This window comes from Acomys minous (genome assembly GCF_964271855.1).
Source record: "Acomys minous genome assembly, chromosome: 15".
In the NCBI taxonomy this organism is placed as follows: domain Eukaryota; kingdom Metazoa; phylum Chordata; class Mammalia; order Rodentia; family Muridae; genus Acomys; species Acomys minous.
Window position 1 is genome coordinate 87,964,813 of NC_140497.1, and position 23,931 is coordinate 87,988,743.

The 23,931-nt window shown below is 43.1% G+C and overlaps 1 long non-coding RNA gene across 1 annotated transcript in view; it reads right to left on the reverse strand.

Annotated features, from left to right (window-relative positions):
• Positions 1-23,931, reverse strand: part of LOC311585241 — a 24,471-nt gene continuing 540 nt past the window's right edge. The window contains exons 2-3 of the long non-coding RNA XR_014775158.1: positions 1,074-1,228; positions 1-409 (exon numbers count right to left, since the gene is read on the reverse strand). This is a non-coding gene — a long non-coding RNA (uncharacterized lncRNA). The remainder of the gene's footprint in view (positions 410-1,073; positions 1,229-23,931) is intronic.

Genomic DNA, 23,931 nt, shown 5'->3' on the forward strand with positions numbered 1-23,931 from the left:
AAGAAAAGTGGTGTTATAGCTACGAGTCCTTGGCAGGTTTTGGGGAGCCAGGGAAGGGGTTACAGTGGGCATTACAGCTGGATAAGTTCTCTGAGGGCCTTGCAGAAGAAGTGTGCGGAGAGCAGGCTTCTGAAAAAGAGTATGGGAGCAGCAGGAGTCCCAGCGCTGGGAGGTCTCTGGAGTAGCACGTCTTGGACAATGGATACAGAGGCAGAACAGTCCTGTTTCAACAAAGGCTTGGAGGGTGTGGTATGAAGCAGTCGCCCTCACAGCAGCCTCAGGTAAGTCCGGGAGGCTGGAGCAGTGGGAGTCTACGAAGAAGCCTCAGGTGACCAGAGCCTCTGACGTGACTATCTGCAGAATCTTCCTTCTCAGAACAATGCAGAGCTGGGCTCTTAGGGGTGGGGTGCTGTCACACACACAGAAAGTTAAATACATAAGAATACATTTGTCTTTCCTGTTTGAAAGAAGTTTAACTACTCTTTTTGTTTTGTTTTTCTTTTTATTGAAAATAGTTTCCTCCCTCACAAATATATGCTAATTATCCGTCCCCTTCCTGTATTCCCAGTTCCCACCCCTTTCCCCTCCCCCTCCCCCCTCCCACCTCTCTCCCAGCCTCCCATCTGGATCCACTCTCTGTCTCTCATTAGAAAAGAAATGGGCTTCTCAGGGACTAATCTAATGTAATATATATTAAAATGAAAATTAAGGCTGGGCACGGTGGGAGCATGTCTGTAATCCCAGCCCTCTGGGAGTCAGAGGCAGGAGGATCTCTGTGAGTTCCAGGCCAGCCAGGTCTGCAAAGTGAGTCCGGGACAGCCAAGGCTACGCAGAGAAACCCTGTTTCCAAAACCAAACCAAACCAAACCAAGCCAAACCAAGCCAAACCAAACCAAACCAAACCAAACCAAGGGAAAGAAAGAAAGAAAGAAAGCTAACACACTGGAATTAGACAAGACAAACAGAAGGAAAAGAGCCCAAGACAAGGTACAAAGAAACAAAGACCCACTTATTTGAACACTAAAACACTAAAGTGGAAGCCTTAATATTTACACAAAGGACCTGGTACAGACCAGTGTAGGCGCTGTGCGTGCTGCTGCAGTCTCTGAGAGTTCACATGAGCTTTGCCCCTGTTGGTTTAGAGGGCCTTGTTTTCTTGAGTCCTCCACACCCTCAGGCTCTTACATTCTTTCCACGGCCCTCTTCAGCAGCCAGCACTCCCTGTGCCCTGAAGGGAGGAAGCTGATAAGACTTTGTTTTTCAGACTGAGTGTTCCCAGGTCTCACTCCTTACCTTCTGTCTGCCTGTGGGTCTCCATGTTTGTTCCCATCTGCTGTAGGAGGAAGCCCCACTGATGATGACTAAGTCACTGGTCTATAGTCACAGCAGAATGTCATTAGGAATCATTTTATCGCCGCTTTTTGTTGTTTGTTGTTGTAGTATTTGGGTTTTAGCCTCAGTCTCTGGGCTATCCAGTCTCAGGCTCTTGGTCACCCAAGCAGTGTCAGGTATGGGTTCCATCTCATAGAGTAGGCCTCAAGTCAAATCAGATAATGGTCGGTTACTCCCACAAGTTTTGTGCCACCATAGCATTTGTTTATCCTTCAGGCAGGAGAGCATTGTAGGTCAAAGGCTTTTGTGGCCGGGGTGATGCTTATGTCAAGGTTCTGTGTAGGCAGCAGCTTGATCTCTCTGTTTTTTAGTGAGCTGTGCGGCAGTTGTCTCCAGCAATGGGCCGTTGCTGTCAGTTTGGGGAGAGCAACCTATCTATAGTCTTGGCAACAGCCTGGGTTGTTTGTGGATTTTCAAGGGACTCATTAGGCAAACAACTCAATTAGATGGTATCCCATCCTGAGACTGGAAGCTTTATTTATTTATAATAGATGGGTGGTTGGGGGCTCTGCATCCCCCAATATTTGACAATTTCAATTAGATTGCCTTTGTATGTGCATACGTATTTTAAGAAGTTTCTAGTGTATTAGGTTTCCATAATACCGTTCAGATATCCCTTAATTTAAGATGTTTCTCCTTATATTCCTTCCCTCATTCTCCTCTTCCTCCTACCTCCTCACTTGACCCTTGCGTTCCAGTCTGTCATTAGCCATCCAAAACTATCTATTCTTTCCCTCTCTTAAGCTCTGCCATCCCCCCCCCCCCCAGTTCCGTACTCTATACCTAACCTCTGTGGCTCTATGGATTGTAGCTCAGTTATCATTGACTTAACAGCCAATATCCACATGTAAGTGAGTACATACCATATCTGTCTTTCTGGGATACCTCACTCAGGATGGTTTTTTTGTTTTCTAGTTCCATCCACCCACTTGGTAATTTCATAATTTTTTAATGGCTGTTTTTTTTTAAAGATTTATTTATTATTATATAAACAGAGCTCTGCCTGCATGTACACCTGAAGGTCAGAAGACATCAGGTCACATTACAGATGGTTGTGAGCCACCATGTGGTTGCTGGGAATTGAACTCAGGACCTCTGGAAGAGCAGACAGTGCTCTTAACCACTGAGCCATCTCTCCAGCCCTTAATGGCTGTTTTAATGTATTGCATTTACTATATCTATTCTTCTGTTGAGAGACATCTAGGCTTTTTCCAATTTCTGGCAATTATGAAGAGAGCAGCAGCACTCCATTAAAGTATCTATGCTTAAAGTACAGAAAGAGTCCTTTAAGGGAACTTAAAAGTTTTTAGAATGCAAACCTTCATTAATATTATTTTTATTACATGTTTATTATTGTGATATAAAAGAAAACACATTAAAAAATTTTTTTTCATGACAAGGTTTCTCTGTGTAATAGAGCTGTGGCTGTCCTGGATGCACTTTGTAGACAAGATGTACTTGCCTCTTCCTCCCAAGTGCTGGGATTACAGGAGTGTGCCACCATGCCCTGCTGTAAAAGAAAATTTATATGAAGTCAAACAAGTGCCTGTAAGTGTTTCGTTTAAGGCTTATAAAAATGGTGTTCTCTATTTAACAATGCACCACAAACTAAACTTTGGAGTCCCCCAGGAGGAAAAACAAAAGCCCTTACTTAGATCAGGAAGAAAAGCACCTAGGAAGTTCATCTTCTTATTACTGTAAAATTTACATTTTTTAAGACTATAAAATAATTATACTATCCACTCCTTTCCTACCCCCAACCTCCTCCCATGTGCACTTCCTCGGTCTCTCTCAAATTCATGGCTCCATTCTATATTTATAAATATATAGATCCAACTTGCTCAATACAAACAATGCAAGCCCCATGAACAGCTGCATCGTTACACAGTCCCATCCTATGATGACGTCATAGGGACTACATCATGGAGTCCAGCTTTCAGGTAAACCTTCTACTTCCTATCTACTCAATACTCCCAAATCATGTGGCAGGATATTTGACCCCAACGTGATCCCTGCAATTGTGAACTGTAAAAACCTGTCTTTTATCCCAATGTGATCCCTGAGATTGTGAATTGTGAAAACCTGTCTTTTGTTTGGCATGGTTGAGCCTTAACAAGCACCTTTTATCCAAGAGTTTTCTCTACACAGGATTTAATAAATTTAACCCTAGGTCAAGAAGCAGAGCAGGAAACCAGCTGACAGGGATTAAAGAGTAGGAGCGAGTTTGAGTTGAGGGGTATTAAAGACAGCCTGTAGCAGTCGAAGGGCTCTTTAGCTCTCTAGCTCTTGCGCTCCTCAGCTCCTTGGCCTTTGGCTTTTTGAGCGTTGAGCTAGCAAGCCTTTGGCCTTGGGTTCTTTGGCCTTTTCCTCCTGGGCTGTGAGCCCAATGGGCCTTCTCCATTGGGATGTGAGCTGAGTAAAAAGTTCAGCTGGTGCTTTCTCTGCCTCTCTGAGCTAGCAGGTTTTTCACCACAGCATCTGGCTCCTCAGTGTTTATTGGTAAAGTAGAACAATCTGGGATTTTCAATTAAAACAGCAAAATCACTTACAGCTGTCTGGTAGATAAGGTAAGAAGGCATAAGAGCCAGAATTCCAAGGGTGGGTCCAGTGATTTTCTTCCTACCTCTTCTACCATGGAGTGTTAACATCTCCATTATCTTACCTCCCCCACTTTTTTCAATTATAATTTATTCACATTACATCTTGATTGTAATCCCCTCACTCTTACCTTCCTTTTCCCACCCTTCCTCCCTCTTCTGCCCTATTCCCCTCCCCTAGACCTCTGACAGGTGGGGTCTTCTTCCCCCCGAATCTGACCACAGCCTATCAGGTCTCATCTGGATAGCCTGCACCCCCTTTCTCTGTGTTTCCACAGGGCATCTCCGCCGAGGGGCAGTGATCAAATCGAGGGCACCAGAGTTGGTGTCAGAGGCAGGCACCCCCACCCCCATCCCATTCCCCACGTGGAGAATGAGCTGTCCATCAACTATATCTGAACAGGGGGGCTAGGTTCTCTGCGCAGTGTCCTTGGTTGGTGCATCAGTTTGTGCAGGAATCCACTGGTCCAGAATCTCCAGCCTTGATAGTCTCCTTGTGGAGCTCCTGACAGCCACCCCTCCCCCCACAGGCATTTATAATAATACATACTTTTTTTTTTTTTTTTTTTGGTTTTTCGAGACAGGATTTCTCTGTGTAGCCTTGGCTGTCCTGGACTCACTCTGTAGACCAGGCTGGCCTCAAACTCACAGCGATCCACCTGCCTCTGCCTCCCAAGTGCTGGGATTAAAGGCATGCACCACCACGCCCGGCAATAATACATACTTTTTAAACAGAAAGACTAAAATACTTATATAGCATCTACATTCATTTCATTGCAATGGAAATATGCCACAGATTGGATTTTCAAATAGCAAAATCTTGTTAGTACTAAAGCTTTGGGAATCATAGTCTGTTTTACGACTCTAGTTTCCTTTCTGTTGATGGGATAAAACATTCTGACCTAAAGCAATGTGGAGAAGGAAGGATTTTATTTTGCTTTATATTTCCTGGCCCCAGTTTGTCACTGAAGGAGGTGAAGGCAGGAGCTCAAGGCAGGTACTTCAAGAAGAACTCATGGAGGAATACTGCTTGTTAGACCTTTCTCAGGATCATTTAATTAGTTTCTTTATACACCCCATGCCCAACCGTCCAGGGATAGTATTGTCCACAGAGGACTGAGTCCTCCTCCATCAATCCCTTATAGACATGACCACAGGCCAGTTTGATCTAGGCACTTCCTTCATTGAGGCTCCCTCTTCCCAAGTTGACTCTATGTTACATATAGTTTTGTCCTGGCCCGCCGGGGTTTGACTAACGCTCGGGAGGAAAATTTTCCTGTATAGAGACAAAACACTAGACCCGAAGAAGGGGGCAAGTCTGCATTCTGATCAAACCCTGTTTATTGAGAAATTTCACAGAGGGTTTACAAGGCAGGGGGCAGGGAAGCATATTGCTATGGCAACCCAGCTGCAGGCTATCTCAAGATGTGAGGAATTCCAAGCAGGTCACAACATCCTGCCACACCGAATATTTTGCTATCTTTATCTACTCTAACTGCTAAACTACAACAGGGGGGCTCCCTCTAAATCTTACCTTTAGTCTAACTGCCGAACCACGACAGGGTCAGCTGGTGTCTGGTAAATGTCAGACTGCTGGAGAAATAGGGACCTAGGCTCTGACAAGATGGCTGAACATTGGCCATATAGCCCATCCCCAGCATAGTTTTCATTAAAAAATAAAATAACAACGAGAGTTACCATTCATAGTTACTTTATACTTAGGTAGGAAAATACCAGACACAAGCAGCTGACAGAAGGAAGCTAGGCTTTATTTTCACAGTTCAAGGATATGGACCATCATGACTGGGAGGTCATGGAGGCAGGAGCATAAGATAGCTGGTCACATGGTTTCCCCAGTCAAGAAGTAGAAAGAACAAGGAATCATGACTCTCAGCGCCTTTTCTCCCTTTTCTGGCATGATGCAGTTCACTTTTATTTTATTTTATTTTATTTTATTTTTTAGCTTTTTGAGACAGGGTCTCTCTGTGTAGCCTTGGCTGTCCTGGACTCACTTTGTAGACCAGGCTGGCCTCAAACTCACAGCGATCCACCTGCCTCTGCGTGTGCCACCACAACTGGCGATGCCGTTCACTTTTAAGGAGGCCCTTGTCACATTCATTAGCATGACTCTAGACAATCTCTCACAGCCATCCGTAGCAGTTTGTCTTCTTGGTGACTCTAGATTGTGTCAAATGACAATCAGTACAAACGATCACAAAGGGGGGGCTGGAGAGATGGCTCAGAGGTTAAGAGCACTGTCTGCTCTTCTAGAGGTCATGAGTTCAATTCCCAGCAACCACATGGTGGCTCACAGCCATCTATAATGTGATCTGATGCCCTCTTCTGGCGTGGAGGTGAACATGGAGGCAGAGAACTGTATACATAATAAATATTAATAAAAAATATATAACAACAACAACAACAACAAAACGATCACAAAGGACCACCACAATAGAATACACTACTACTGAAAGGTGACTATACACTACTATTGGAAATGCTGAGAAGGTAATGATTTTATTTTGTAAGATGCTGTTGTCCTGAGGACGACAAATTTTAGCACACAAAAAAGTCGTGCAAGAGACACTCAAACATTGGCACATTGTTGAGTATCCAGCTTACAAGTGAACGTGTCTTTTGCTTGATCAAAGTCTTTGGGAACATATCCAAAATGTTACCTTTGTTCTTAGAAGGTATAAATTTTATGTGTCCTTCCATAAATCTAATTATATATTGATGTTATAGTGTTAGCATAGAGCCACATCCTACATAATGATTTTGTTATAATTGTCTTTAAAATTACTGTACATTCAAAGGTACTATTGAAAATCCCTTGTTTATTTTGTCCCCAAAGGGGGGAAAAAGGTGGTTTTGTATTTTAGACATGACACTTGATTTCTAGTGCACAATAATGTAGGAGAACTCAGTAAGATTTTCTATGAGACATAACAGAGACAAACACTGATGTCTATTTTAGAAAGGTTCTGCCACAATCATGGCTCTTGGGTGGCGCTGAACAGAAGTAAAGTTATGCACAGTGCTTCCCCTCGACTATAGTGCTTACTCAATTTGTTTCAGATTTTATAGCGTCACACAAAAAATGCTTCTGTTGTGAAGGAGAAATGGTTGGAAGAACTAATTCTAACTTGCATGAAGGCACTTCCGTGAACTTTACATCTTCCTAAAAACAACAAACAAACAAACAAACAAAAAACAGGGTTAAAACAAAACAAAACAAACCACATTTTACCAAAGCTTTGAAGAAGAGCCAACATAAATTCTTATCAATGTGCTCACAAAATAGGAAGGCAGAGGCTGGAAAGTTTGCTCAGTTGGTCAAGTTTATGCTGTGAAAGCACTGGGACCTGATTTTGATTCCGATTACTCATGCTAGAAAGCTGTCCTAGGAATGGAGGATTGGAGGGTCGGGGGGCGGTCTCTGCAACCACCACAGCCAGCAGAGTCAGGACCTTCAGGAAATAAGAAGGTGGTTCAGAGGTTGGAGAGATGGCTCAGTTGTTAAGAGCACTGGCTGCTCTTCCAGAGGTCCTGAGTTCAATTCCCAGCAACCACATGGTGGTTCACAACCATCTATAATGAGATCTGGTGCCCTCTTCTGGCACTCAGGCTCTACACACACACACACACACACACACACACACACACACACACACACACACACGTGTACATTTTTAGTACTTTGTATTTAAATTGTTACTAGAACTAAGCCTACCTCTGGAGGTACCAACAGACCAGGCCAGGCACACACATGCATTGAACGCATGCACCACATACACACTATGCAACATGATTACACATCTATCTGTATCTTTATCTGTATTATCCAAATATAATCTACTCAGAGGGTGTGGGGAGACAGGACGAGTTTGAGTGGTATACTATTGCTGATATTTTTTTCCCTGCATCCTAGAGTTTTCTTTGCTCTTATTAGTTTTCCTAAAGAATATTCCTAGTAGGAGGGAAACACACATATGAAAAAGATTCTTGGGCAATTTGAGACCATGATAAAAAGCAGATATTGCAATGGCTCATTGATGCTAATATCTTACTTCTGATGCTAACTGTGTAAATCCACTGGGAAGGGCTTTGTATGCTGCCTGTGTGCGTTGATTGCTAAATAATAGCTGTAATAATTAGAAAGGGTTTCTTCAGGGCTGCAGTCTTAGTGTTTTGTATTTACACAATGTGGTTAGTTTTTGCTGGTTCAAGTCCCTGGCATTTAAGCACATAATAAAACAGAAAATTAGTCTGTAAGTGGGTAGCCTTTACAATAACCATGAGTATATATTGCTGCTTGGTTTAATTAGGTACATAATGTTTTTTAAAAAATTACTTTATCTATTTGATAAACTGAAATGGCTATAGGGCTTCATTCCACCATACAAGATACACGATATGCATTTGTAAATATCTGCTTAGGAAGCTTTTAAAGTCAGAAAAGTGCAAAATGCCAGAACTACATTTTAGGGCCATCATCACACACTAAAGCATTTTCCTGGCCTATTTCTCTAGCAGTGAAATCACTGAATGGTTCATTTTGATATTCACACATGGACTCTATGAAAACACATAGTAGTAAACTGACTTCCATATGCTCTTTATTACTATGAAAACTCCCAGAATTAAAGGAATTTTCATTACTATCTTACATTTGCTAATACTTAAAAATCTCAATGCATAGCTTACATTTGGACAGCTTCTCCTACCATTTCAACATAAGCATATCATGTGTTGTTATTTACTTCTTGGCCATTGGATCATTTACAGGACTCACACGGATCTGGATTTTGAGAACAAAGGTGATACTTTGCTAGGTTTCTTTTTCCTTTTCTTTTTTTTCATGTGTATGTACGTGGTGTGCACGTGTGCTCCCAAGTGTGAGAATGCACGTGTGTAGGGACAGAGGTGGTGTTGGAAACCTTCAAATTCTCTTCTGCCTTACTCTCTTGAGTCAAAGTCTCTTCATTAAACTAAGCCCCACTAGCCATTTTGTACCAGAGATCCTCTTTCTCCACCGTCAATGCTGGAATTACAGGTGGGTCACCATGCCCACTTGGAACTTACAGAAATCATGGGGATCCAAACTCCAACACTTTTTTTTGTGCAGGAGGTGCTTAAGTGCTCAGCCATTGGCCCAAATCCTTAAAGGAGTTTCTGGTGACAGTCTTATGAATTGGTTAGTTCCTGTTACTTGTAGATTATATTCACATAAGCATATATAATTCAATCTATATTAATTTTACTACAAAATACAGACAATTCTCAGTCTAAGAAGCTTCACTTTTTGTTGTTGTTGTTTTTTTGTTTTTCGAGACAAGATCTCTCTGTGTAGCCTTGGCTGTCCTGGACTCACTTTGTAGACCAGGCTGGCCTCGAACTCACAGCCATCCACCAGTCTCTGCCTCCCGAGTGCTGGGATTATAGGCATGCGCCACCACGCCTGGCTGAAGCTTCACTTTTTAAATCCTATATACATTGTGGGTATAGTCACAGACTAGATGAGGAGAAACTGGGTGGAATTAAAACAAACTCTGAAAACATATTTTAAGAACAAGACATTTCTTGTTCTTGTGTTTACATGGACTTGTAAAACACACAATCATAAATAACCATCAAGAATTCTTGACTATTACAATTTGGTTATGTTTATCTTTTGTAACATGGAAGATAAAACAATAAGGATAACTTGGAGTCTTTATATACTCAATTCATTTCCTTTCCTCCCCCACCTATAAATTTAATATATGTCCTTCTAGCTTCCATTAAAATTTTATTTATTTTTTGTATTTATAAACACATATCTAGACAAAATTAATAGTATTATTACTGTCACCAGACTGAGCCCCCAAATTGATGATACCTTCTTGTCCTGGCATGTCTGTTGAGACTTGCAAAAAAATTAAAGACTGGGTGCTGATAACCACATGCCCACAGCAGCTGCCACCCAGTTATCCATTATCATAAATGTCCATTTGTAGGATGAAGAAGGGCAGAGGCATCATCAGGTTGCTTAATCTGGTGTAGACACCATGCACACATTCTGTACAACCTTAGGCTCATTATAATCTCACGAAGAGCATAAAAAGACACATATGTTGTGGTTAAGGGTAGGGTCTAATAAATATTTATTATTAGCCCTATATTGTGGTGGTATTTTCTAATCTGATATTAATCAATAAAAACATAGACACCTGTTATATTTTAAAATAGCCTTGGTTCACCTGGGGCAGGACTGTCTTCCAATCATCCTGCCCCCATCCCATGCCATCTGCTTCTAATAATTTCTATCGAGCTACCTCCCATCCATAATCCCAATTATTTGCCAATGTTCTTCATCCGGGCCAAACCTGACCTGGCCTGCCGGGGTTCGACTAACTCTTGGGAGGAGAATTCTCCTGTATAGGGACAGAACACAAGACACGAAGAAGAAGAGCAAGTCTTTGATCAAGCTCTCAAACTTTATTGTTCAGGTGGAAGATTTTATAAGGCAGGGGGCAGGGAAGCATATTGTTGTGGCAACCCAGGGGCAGGCTATCTCAAGACTCGAGGAATTCCAAGCAGGTCACAATGTTCTGTCACACCGAATATTTTGCTATCTTTTTCTACTCTAACTGCTAAACTACAACTGGGTGGCTCCCTCTAAATCTTATCTTTAGTCTAACTGCAGAACCACGACAGGGTCAGCTGGTTTCTGGTAAATGACAGACTGCTGGAGAAATAGGAACCTAGGCTCTGACAAGATGGCTGAACATTGGCCATATGGCCTACCGTCCCCAACACAAACCCTCCATCCATGCTGGCCATGTGCTTCTGAGAGGGTCAGACATTGCTAAAAGTCCCATGACAGAAGTCACATACAGACACTGGCTGGTACCAGCCAATCCCAGTTTGAGTCATGTAACAGGATGCTCCTGGTCCCAGAAAGACTGTGTGCAGGAACAATCTGAGCCGTGATTGTCCCTTAGTCTACCCAATCAAATTAGAAGGTAGCACATTCTCTTAGAAGTCCCCTAGTTCTCTATAAAAAGGCCTGTGTGCCTTTGGTCATGGTTGTCATCATTTTGTATGAGTAAATGACCCCAGCATGCTGGAATTCTCTGCAGAATAAAGGCTCTTGGTGGTTTGCGCACTACTTGACTTTGGGGAGTTTTCTTCAGCTACCTTTTTTTTTTTTTTGAGACAGGGTTTCTCTGTGTAGCCTTGGCCATCCTGGACTCACTTTGTAGACCAGGCTGGCCTCGAACTCGCAGCAATCCGCCTGCCTCTGCCTCCTGAGTGCTGGGATTAAAGGCGTGCGCCACCACGCCTGGCCAGCTAACATTTCTTATTCCACCTAACCCATGGCAGAGGCGTCCTCCTCCCGGCCCCCCTCTTCCGAACCCCCCATCTCTTTCCCAAGATCCTCTTCTGGTTTCTGACTGCTTCCTTTCCCAAGAACCTCTCTGTCTTCTAAATCTCCTGAATCTTAGCCACACACATCCCATTTGTCTTCCCAGGTGTATCAGCTTTATTGGTCAAACAGGAATAAGTTTTTAGGCAAGTTTACACAGCAATCTTTGGGGGCGCATTAAAAAGCAGCAAGCAAATTAGCATCAAAACACATCAGACCAACTTCCAACACACATACCCACACAACCAGCACCTGAACTGTAATAGATCTGAACATACCCAGAGTAGGGAAGAAGAGAGGTGACATCCAGATTCCTGGACTTTCCTCTCCTTCCAAGGATGAGCTTGGTGTCAGTATGCACATCATGCCTACTCATATCTCAGCCCTAGTGAAGGCCAGACCCTGTTCAACAAGAAGGTGTGTAGGGAAATATTATTTCAGACCATAGCTGTTCTGGCAAGACAGCACATCCAAAGACCTAGTTCCATGTGATCCAGATGGCAAGAGATTACAACCAAAGATCTTCTAGGTCTGTGTGACCTAGCTGGAAGAAGAACATTCCTTTAATCCAGGAGACAGAGGCAAACGGATCTGAGTTCAGGGCCAGCCTGGTATAGAGCAAGAATCAAATAAAGAAAAGCCTAGGTCCAGGTGTGGTGATACCGGCCTTTAATCCCAAACAATGATGGTAAAGGTAGTTTGTAGAAGGAAGCACCCATGTTTGAAAGTGATGTCTAATTGAGTGGCAGAAAAGGAGACAAATCAGAGGAGATTTGATAGTCTAGGTTACGTCCAACTCTCATGAGAAGAGAGAGGAAAGGGAAGCTGCTTAAGAGGCAGTTTACAGAGAGGAGGCAGTTTTATCAGGACAGTAATAGACGGGTTGCAGAGAGCGAGAACTCAGGTGGAGATGGAATGAACCAGAAGGTTAGAAGGATCCAGAAGATCAGAGCAGATTGCTGAGTTAATTTGAGGCCAAGCAGAGCAATCCCAGGCTGAGAGAGAAGCCAGATTGAATAAGTCAGCTGGGAGAGGAGTTTGAGCCTGAACAGCTGAGTCGAACCTGCAGCCCAGAGCTCAGAAAGAACAAGTAAGAGTGAGCTTATTAAGCAGTGAGTCTCAGAGGCTGAAAACATTCTAGGCCTAGGTTAGATTGTATGGAGGCTAGAAGCTTCCAGGACTAAGCATAGGTTAAGCAGGAGGAGGCAGTAAGAGTCCCAGACAACAACTGCAACAGTCAAATAAAAGATTTACACCAGGCATGGTGGCGCACGCCTTTAATCCCAGCACTCGGGAGGCAGAGGCAGGCGGATGGCTGTGAGTTTGAGGCCAGCCTGGTCTACAAAATTAGTCCAGGACAGCCAAGGCTACACAGAGAAACTGTGTCTCAAAACAAAACAAAACAACGCCGGGCGTGGTGGCGCACGCCTTTAATCCCAGCACTCGGGAGGCAGAGGTGGGCGGATTGCTGTGAGTTTGAGGCCAGCCTGGTCTACAAAGTGAGTCCAGGACGGCCAAGGCTAAAACAGAGAAACCCTGTCTCGAAAAAACCAAAAAAACAAAAAACAAAAAAAACAAAAAAAAAACCCCAAAAACAACAAAACAAACCAAACAAACAAAAAAACATGGGCTGGAGAGATGGCTCAGCGGTTAAGAGCACTGTCTGCCTGCTCTAATAAAGGACCCGGGTTCAATTCCCAGCACCCACATGGCAGCTCACAACTGTCTGGAACTCCAAGATCTGACACCCTCACACCAACGCACATAAATTAAAAAATTAAATAAAAATATTAAAAACAAAACAAAACAATAACAACAGCAGCAACAAAAAGATACTTTTACAAAAGTATCTTTAGAGCCTGACTTTCTCTTTAACATTCTTTGGCCTTTGAATAAAATTACAAACAGTACTGAGTAAGAAATAAGAGAAGAACTGATTACTTCATTAACATTACTCACTGTGTTCATTCAATGTGCACAAGTGATTCCTCCTATAACTGCTCCTTCTGCCCTACAATTGCTTTTATACATTTGTCTGTCTATCTATCTATCTATCTATCTATCTATCTATCTCATATATGAATAGAATATATGTATTTTATTACTAGTATATTATCAATGTCTGCTATATAATAGTCTATAATTCAAACATACTAAAATTAATTTACTTACTCTCCTTTTGATGGACACTTCTGTTTTGCCCTATATTTTGCTTCTGCAAACAATACTGAAGCTATCAACCTGCCAATTTCATACAACGTGACCATTTCTCTAGTGTGTATTGTATCTAGAGGTCAAAACACTGAGTTAAACAATGTATGCACCATTTTATCTTTTACTTATTAATTTAAAGCCAATAGTTGGTATTAAAATTTTATTCATTATGATATTTTAAAAACTGGTTAAAATTTTCTCATATTTCTCAAGACTCTATAAAATATAACTCAATGAACTTTATTTTTGGCTTAAACGCTAAAGTAAGCTATTCTGTCCCCCCCCCCCCCCCCCCCCCCGACAGAAACACTGATATCGTGTCTTATTTACTTTTTTTGTTTCTGTGAAAAGACATAATTACTAAGGCAACTTATAGAAGAAAACATTTGAGATGGGGACCACTTACTGTTTCAGAGGGCTAGAGCCCATGACAGCCATGGCCGTGAGCATGGCAACAGGCGTGGTGCTGGAGCAATAGCTGACAGGTGACATGTTGAGACAACAGTCATAAGGTAGAAAACAGGTAATGGCTTAGGCTTTTGAAATCTCAAAGACAACTCCCAGTGACACGTCAACTGGGGACTGCACATGCAAATATGAGCCTATGAGCTTATGGGAGTCATTCTCATCCAAATCACCACATTCCACTCCCTGGCCCCCATAAGCTTGTAGCCATGACGTAATTCAGAAATTCATTGTCTAACTTAAAAAACTCCCCTCGCTTTTCATTGTGTCTCAATTGAGTTTTAAGTCTAAAGTCCTAGTCGCTTCTGAGATTCAAGGCACTCTTAACTGTGACCTACAATGGAGTCAAAAAGCAATTTGCATACTTTCAACATATGTTAGCATTCCAACAGGGAGGAATGCAGACGTACAGGATCGCACAATGACCACAACCCAGCCAGGCCTCAAAGGACTTAGGTGACTGCAAACTTCCAGCTTTGCTGACTGCAATACACTTCTCTCTCTTGAGCTAGATCGACTCCCTACCGGTGGCACTCGCTGGCAGACATCCCTCCACTCTGGCATCTCCAATAGTTTGGAGTCCCCAACACAACTTAGGCTTCACTTTCACAGTTTCATGCCATGGGCTCCCTTGTCACATACCTGGCCTCACTGGTATGTGTGACATTCCTTAACCACAGAGGAAAATCCCACAAGCCCTTTGTTACTTCGCGACTCTAAAGCGGTGGTTCTCAACCTCTTGGGTTGAATGGCCCTTCCATAGGGGTTATCAGGACATCAGATATCCTGCACATTAGATGTTTACATTATAATTCATAACAGTAGCAACATTACAGTTCTGATGTGGGAATGGAATAATTGTATGGCCGGGGGTCACCACAACATGGGGAGCAGCATTAAAGAGGGGTCACAGCGTTAGGAAAGTTGAGAACCATGTTGCTGATGCTGATAAATTCTGCTGCCTGCTTGGGATGGGATCTGGCCCCCTCCTTGAATAAATCTGCATAAGTCTTGACTTGTTGTTGCTCTCTGGGAGCACTTGGGATATTCCTTAGGCCTCTTCTCTTCACAGAGCCCGAGGGCATCACAGAAATCAAGGCTTCAACTTTAAATTTCCCGATGCTCTTGTCCCCTCAAACTGTACATTTTTTTTTCCTGCTCTGCTCTGCTCGTTCTTATTGTAGATAGAAATAAGAGTAATAACCAACAGAGTCAACATTAGGCTGTCTTGGGGCTGGAGAGATGGCTCAGTTGTTAAGAGCACCACCCGCTCTTCCAGGGGCCGTGAGTTCAATTCCCAGCAACCACATGGTGGCTCACAACCATCTATAAATGTGATCTGGTGCCCTCTTCTGGCCTGCAGGTACATTCAGATAAAGTGTTCATGTACATGAAATAAATAATAAATTAAAAAACCAACCAACCAAAGAAAAAACATTAGGCTGTCTTGAAATAGCCGCTGCAAGGAAATTAGTCCTGGACTCTTTAATTTAGCCTCAGACAGATTCTTAGGACAAGGACAAAAAGCAGCCACAGCCTTTGCCAAACTATCATAAGAATGGTCTCTAAGCCAGTTAGTTGCTCACCTTGTTCTCCTCTGTAACCTCTCCACCAGACCATCCATGAGCCACACCCTTCTCACAGCTACTATCTTCTAAGCTCCTACTTGGATAGCCCACCAAGCCCCTGCTCACAGCATTCAAGCCCTTCTCCAGCCCAAAGTCCCAACATTTCCCACACTCCTCAGAAACAAAATAAAACTAAACAGAAAAAGAGACAAGCCAATAAAAAAACACCACCGTGGTCAGGTCTGTCACAGCAACATCCCACTCCTGGTACCAACCTCCATCTTAGTTGCTTCTCTATTACTGTGAAGAGACGCTCTGACCATGGCCACTTGTAGAAGGAAGCATTTAATTTGGGGCTTGATTTCATAGGGCAAGTAGAGTCCATGACCATCATCATGGTGGGGAACATGGCAGCAGACCGGCATGGTGCTGGAGCTGTTGCTGAGAGCTTACATACTGGGACAATAGGCGTGAGGCAGAGAACTAACCGGGAATGGCATGAGTCTTTGAGACTTTGAAGCCACCTCCCAGCAACACATCTCCTCCAACAAGGCCGCACCTCTTAATCCTTCCCAAAGAGTTCTATTAACTGCCAAACAAGCCTTCAAATATATGTACAATGGGAGTATTATCATGAAAACCACCACTTACTATATCCATATGACTGCTTACATATTCATATACCAATATGAACTGATTCACTCTCTGCCTTAATTACCACTGTTATCTTGGTGTTATTTTATTATTTTCAGGCATCCTTTTGATTTTCCTGATCTTTTTTTTTTTTTCCTGAAACTGAAAGAAAGAAGAGAGAAAAATGTTCCACTGCTCTGTTTTAATCCTTTTTGTTGTCTTTACCTATGCCAGTGACCCTTAAAACTGATAACATACTCATTATTATGTCTCTCACAGGGAAGGAAGGAAGCACAGGGACTTATAGATGTAGGTGTTCAGTAAACATTTGCTGCACAGAAAAACTCAAGCCTCTTAAATGACATGTAATAATAAAGGCAAAGTCAGTGGTGACTCAGCATTATTGATTTTTCCGTTTATGATTGCATAGTTTAAGAATTAAAGCTGTGGCAAACTATAATATTTTCAAAGATTAATAACACAGATCTTTAAGAGTTCACCAAAGCTTACAAGCTATAATTTCCCATGTTAGAAAACAACTGTAAAATGAAAATTGCCTTTAATTATTATTGACCTTCATGCCAGCTAATTAGAAAATCTATTTGCTGACTAAAAAATTCATAACAAGGGAAATCAGAAATTATAGAGCAATGAATAAAAGAAAACATTTATAAGCTCACACTTATTTGATCACCTTCCGCCTAGTGGTTCAACTCTGATTGTGGTCAAACTAACATCTCCCTGAATATGAGAATTATGTTTGATCTCTGCTGGAGAGATATTTTGCTGCTACAACAATCATGCTTTTCTTAGATTATCAGCCAAGAGAAAGGAGTTTCATTACATAAAATAAAAATAGGCCCTTACCTTTCACCACTTCTGGTAGTTGGGAAAGCTAGGGTTGGGGTCATGAGAGCAGGAGAGCTGTCCCTACCCCTCACCAACTGCAGCAGTCAGGACAGTGGGCTCTACACCTCACCTGGGCAGCACAGTAGAGCTGGGCCTGGTGGAGGGGGGTACAGGTGAGGCATCTCTAATGGCAAGAGTGAGAGAGAGAGAGAGAGAGAGAGAGAGAGAGAGAGAGAGAGAGGGAGAGGGAGGGAGAGAGAGAGCTGGCACCACCACTCATTTACAGTGAGGTTGCATGGGCACAGGAATGTTGCCTTTCCTGCTCTCACCCTTTTCCACTTGCAGTAGTCAGGAGAACTGGCCCTGGGAATGAGAGCTGGTGAACTGTCCCTTCCCCTCACTGCCTGTAGCACTCAGGAGAGCAGGCCCTCTGCCTTGCCTGGGCAACAGAGTGCGGGTAGCCCTGATGGTGACGATGTGAGTGAGCCAGTCCTGTGGGTGTGAGAACGGGAGCGTGGGCCCCACCCTTCACCTGGGCAGCACAGTGAAAATGGCTCTAGAGGGATGGGCTCAAGTGAGGCAGCCCCAAAGGCATGAGAACAGGAGAGCTGACCCTGTCGCCTGCTGATGACATCATAGAGTGGCCTAGCTGGAGCAGTGCTGGGGAGCTTGGCCTAATGGTGTAGATAAAGGAGAGTTGGCAGGCTGTCCAGCTCAGCTATCTTCCAGGCCCAGAACCACGGTTTTGAGTTGGCCAACCCCTAATCTTTCTCATATATGAACTTCCGGAGCATATGAAAGGGCTGGTCCTGTTGATCTAAAGCTACAGGGTCTCTGTGACACAGGGCAACAACAGGACAACCAGGAGGAGTCCCAGAGAGGGTTCAATATTGATTGTGTGACAGAAGCCAGAGATTTGGAACCAGACCAATGACTCATTGCAACGAACATTTGCAAGTGAAAATTTGTGGACAGAGAGGTATACTGTGGGACACACTGTGACACACTACAGCTTCTAAGATGAGATGTTTTCTATGCTTTGTTTTGTTTTTTTGTTTGTTTGTGTGTTTTAAAATTTTGTTTTGGGAGGGTTTGCAATGGTGGAAGGCTGACACTAAGGCATGGGAGATGTGTGGGACTGAGATGTATGGTGCGAATCTCACAAAGAATCAACAAAAAGTTAAATATGAGGCCGGGTGTGGTGGCGCACGCCTTTAATCCCAGCACTCGGGAGGCAGAGACAGGCGGATCGCTGTGAGTTCGAGGCCAGCCTGGTCTACAAAGTGAGTCCAGGATGGCCAAGGCTACACAGAGAAACCCTGTCTCGAAAAACCAAAAAAAAAAAAAAAGTTAAATATGAAAAATAGGGGTAGTTTCAGTCCAAGTAAAAATTACTAGCATGTTCTCTTACTGTTTAGCCAGTCTTGGTTTGAGGTCCCCAACTCTGAACAACATAATGCGCTACAGATAGAGTGGTGTTGTTTGTTTGTTTGCTTGTTTGTTTTTTGGTTTTTTGAGACAGGGTTTCTCTGTGTAGCCTTGGCTGTCCTGGACTCACTTTGTAGACCAGGCTGGCTTTGAACTCACAGCAATTTGCCTGTCTCTGCCTCCCGAGTGCTGGGGTTAAAGGCATGTGCCAGCATGCCTGGCTCAGAGAGAGTGTTTGAACACAGAAAGCAATTAACTCTTTGTTTGGTGTTAGAAAAACTCAACCCCTAAATCAGACTTGTTTCCTCAAGGAGTTTGTATAACATGGTTTTTAGGTAGACAAAAACAAGCCTCTAAAGAACATGCTTGGGGACAGATGCTTATGATTTTGTGTACTGCTGTTCTAGGTACTAAAATTTGTATTAATTAAAAGGGCTTTAATTTGTTTATCTATTTATAATGATTGGATTTCTCTGTGTGTAGCCCTATCTGTCCTGGAACCCACTTTGTAGACCAGACTGGCCTCAAACTCACAGAGATTCATCTGCCTCTGTCTCCTGAACGTGTTATTAATAAGAATGAAAATCCCAAATTGTTCAACTTTACCAATAAAGACTCAGGAACCAGATGCGGGGCTGAAAGCCTATTAGCTCAGAGAGGCAGAGAAAGCACCAGCTGACCTTCCTGCTCAGCTCACGTCCTGAAGGAAAAAGCCCAAAAGCCAAAAGCCAAAAGCCCAAGGCTAAAAGCTTGCTAGCTCAGCTGACAGCCCAGGAGGAGAAAGCCAAAAGCTAAAAGCCAAAGATCTAACGAGCCCCTTCTTCTCCACGCTCTCTCTCAATGTCCCCTCTCTCTAAATATCCCTCTCTCAATGTCCCTCCTATCTACCTAATAGCTGTAAGCTGCTTACTGGGGCCTTCACTGATTCTCTTGGTTAGATGCCTCACTGACACATGTCCCCTTCATGAGGCTATTTGTCTGCCTCGCAGAAAGCTATTTGTGTTGAAAGTGCCAGCAACACAAGGGAGCAGAGTAGAAGTGTCTAGTATTTTATGAGCTGGTCACTACATTGTATTGGTGCAGTTATAACTGTTCATCCATATTAATGAGAAGGGCTAATACTTAAGAGCAGTGTTAGTGAGAATTTACAGTACAATTTTTATTGTATGGATTTGTGTAAAAGTCTGAGTGTAAAGATCAGTGTTGATGGGTGGGTGGGGGACATTAGCATAGTAAGCCCAGTTGAAGTCCAGAGTAATAGGATTGCTTAGAAACACTGTATCGGAGCCGAGTGTGGTGGTGCATGCCTTTAATCCCAGCACTCAGGAGGCAGAGGCAGGTGTGAGTTCAAGGCCAGCCTGGTCTACAAAGTGAGTCCAGGACAGCCAAGGCTATACAGAGAAACCCTGTCCCGAAAAACCTAAAAAAAAAAAAAAAAAAAAAAGAAAGAAAAAAAACACTGTATCCTAAGAAGATATGAAGCAAGAAGGAAGCCCTAAAGCGCAAAGGTTCTGACTTGAGGGGCAGCCTGGTGGGCTGGGATTTATTGGGGATCACCTTTGGGCAATATAGTCAGCTACAGTGAGAAGGAAAATGGCATATACCTTAACAACTAAATTATTTCTTCATACAGATTAAGCAAGCAATCCTGGAAGGTCCTTGAGGTAGACATCAATGAGACTGGAACAGAGAGGGGAAGAAAGAGTCAAAATGGCGGCTATAAAAAGCAAAAACTTGGGTGGGGCGGGGGAGGGGGGCGGGCAAGATGGCTTACTGGGTAAAACTGCTGGCCATGCATGCCTGAGTTTGACCTCCCCCTCCCCCCCACAAGTCCCACAGTAGAAGGATAGAATGAAACGATTCCCTTTGAACTCCTGCTGTGGAAGGATTTTTTTTTTCTTTGAGGTCAAACCTTCCACCTTGGAGGGAAACTACTTAATGCGTAGGCTGTAAGAAAAAGTGAAACAACAGGATATTTTAGGATAGGATGTTTATAAGAAAGATGTGAACAGCAGGATGCTCTAAGGATAGGATGCTGTGCACCTGTGGGTCACGACCCCTTTGGAAGTTGATCAACCCTTTCACATGGGTCACTGAAGACCATCAGAAAACACAGATATTTGCATTACTATTCATAATAGTAGCAAGAATTACAGATACGAAGTAGCAACAAAAACAGTTTCACGGTTGGGGGTCACCAGGACATGAGGAGTGGTGGTAAATGCTAGCAACATTAGGAAGGTTGAGAACCACTGCTCCAAGGGAAGGTAAAACACTCCCTCTTGTAAGGAGGCTTCTTAAGACAAGAACAGGACTGCTGGAACGCTAAGCAGTTTCAGGAAGTCCCAGAGACAGGGCAGATCCACTTGGTCCCTCCACCATCTACAAAGACAGCTAAGAGTCGTTCTCATACAAGACAAGCTGCAAAGAAGATGCACCGAGTTGCTTAGAAGAAAGTCAGAGAAGAAGCACAAAGCAACCAGGGAGCTGAGAAGAATCAGAGACCAGCCGAACTGTCTAGATTAGCTGAGCTGCCTGGGCACTGTCCAGGCTTGTTGAGATGCTTGCAGGCTGTACAGTGGGCTCCAGGCAAAAGCATTTGTTTCTTTTTTTAATTTTTTTTTTTTTTTTTTTTTTTTTTTTTTTTTTTTTTTTTGGTTTTTCGAGACACAGTTTCTCTCACTTTGTAGACCAGGCTGGCCTGGAACTCACAGCGATCCGCCTGCCTCTGCCTCCCGAGTGCTGGGATTAAAGGCGTGCACCACCACGCCCGGCCCAAGCATTTGTTTCTTATCAATGACACTGGGTGGGCTTTTGGTGGAGTAGCTGTGTTTGAGTCATATCTGCTCCTGTAAGTAACCTCTTACTTCTGGAACCCCAGGAACTTCATAGGTAACCCCAGAAAATCTAAGTTGAACTTTGGTGGTATCCGCACTTCGGTCTGTTGTCAGTTCTCTATATGGGGTGAGTAGAGATTTGTTTACATCTTCCTGGGAATAGTGACAAATAATGCCTCCACATGCACATGTGTGCATATGGATTAAAAAACATCACAATAAATAATAATAATAACCCTCGGGAGGCAGAGGCAGGCGGATCGCTTTGAGTTCGAGGCCAGCCTGGTATACAAAGTGAGTCCGGGACAGCCAAGGCTACACAGAGAAACCCTGTCTCGAAAAACCAAAAAAAAAAAAAAAAAAAAAAAAAAAAAAACCAAAAAAGCAAGTAGGGGGAAAAAAGAGAGAAAAAAAAAGAGAGAGAAAATACCCAAGGTCTAAGGATTGAGATGGTTTGCTTTTCTGTTCTATGTATTTACTGATGCTACTGGGATTGGATTTTTTGAGAGGTTACAGAGGCACATTTCTAGTTGTCTTAAAGGAAGCTGCAAGAGTGGTTGTCTCAATTCACGATAAAAGTAGCCATATATAAATACCATACCATAAAACGCCCAACGTAACATCTCACTCCTTCATCCTACAGCTCTGCAAACAACTTCCAAATACAACTCAGTGTAGATTAGGTTTAGTTCAACAGGCACCTAAGAGGTACTTGGCCTATTTCAGACATGAGTTGTCAGGATTATGATGAATGAAATTAAATAATTGCTCTGAATTTAGCAGGATGGACTGATCTGAACGGTGCAAGGTTCAATTACAATTTTTAGAGCTTAAGGGTTTGGATTCTGGACTCAAAATATCCAACCACAGGCAAATTAGTTTCTATATCAGAGAGCTGTTGGGAAGAGCGAGTGAGAACATATAAGTAAAATGTTTAGTTTAGCGCTTGGGCACACGGAAAGTGTTCACAAATTGAGCGGTGGTTATATTACGTGACCGAAACGGTAAGTATAAAGATTTGGCAGTGAGTAGGATTGCATGAGGACACAGACAATGTGGTATTTAAAAGGCTTAACCAGTCCGTATATTGGATGAGTGCAAGGTGAAAACTTAGGGCTCTTGTTAAAATATTACTATGAATTGGGGGCTGGAGAGATGGCTCAGAGGTTAAGGGCACTGACTGCTCCTCCAGAGGTCCTGAGTTCAATTCCCAGCAACCACATGGTGGCTCATAACCATCTATAATGTGACCCAATGCCCTCTTCTGGCTTGCAGGTGTACATGAAGCCAGAGCACTGTATGTATAATAATAAATAAATCTTAAAAAAATATTACTATGAATTAAACGCAATATATATTATGTGACAACAATTCAATCATGCTCAGGTACTTTTGTTAAAGTTATAAAATGATCATCATTCTGCCTGATACTAGGGGGTCACCGCTTGTTCTTTCAGCTAGTGCATGAGATGGTACAACTGTACACAGTGGGATGGGACCCTTATCCCACTGAACCACAAAAGAAGAAAGGCAGAGTGTGTGGAGAGATGGCTCAGAGGCTAAGAGCACTGTCTCTTCTCCCAGCAACCACATGGTGGCTCACAACCATCTAAAATGAGATCTGGTGACCTTTTCTGTCGTGCAGGAACACATGCGGGCAGAATACTGTATATATAATAAATAAATACATCATATATATGTATATGTATATGTATGTATATATATATATATATATATATATATATATATATATATATATATATATATATATATATATGAAGAAAGGAAGAAAAAATAAGTTCAGAGGAAGAGAAACATTGTGGTATGAAGGCAAAACTACCAGGAAGTCTGTAGTGGCAGAGAAGAAAGTTCAAGCAATGAGATGATGAAACATTGGGTGAGGGAAGGAAAGGGAAATGACTAGTGTCATGTCAAGTAGCCTGGGCGTTAAGCCGATGGCAGCTGGGCCCATTGATGAACTCTAAGCAGGGTCCCCTGCATGAGTGTCTTGAAGTGACCATCCCGATCCAGTCTATCAGGCCTGGCCTTACTGATGCCCACTGGTGATATCATCAGATGAGGTATTGTTCACCGATGGAAGCAGTTTCATCCAAGACGGCATCAGCTATCCAGGGGCAGCAGTGGTCACTCAGGATAAGATTATCTAGGCCACGATCTTTAAGCAGAGGAACCTCCGCTCAGCTCTCTGCTTTGACTCAAGCACTAGGCTGGGGGAAAGACAAGGCTATCACCATATACGTGGATAGCCGATGTGCTTTTGCCGCAGCCCACGTCCACGGGGAAAGAGGATCATGGACCTCAGCAGGAAAAGAGATCAAAACAGAGGAGAAATCTTAGCCATAGTGGAAGCTATCTGATTATATAAGAGGGTGGCCATTGTTCATTGCAAAGGACACCCAAGAGGGAGTTCTCCAGAAGCCACAGGCAACTGGGTGGCTGATGTGGCCAACCCGGAAGTGGCCCTAGAGCCTAGTGGGGCCTCTCCAAGTCTTGGTAGTCCTGTTGGATCCCAGCTT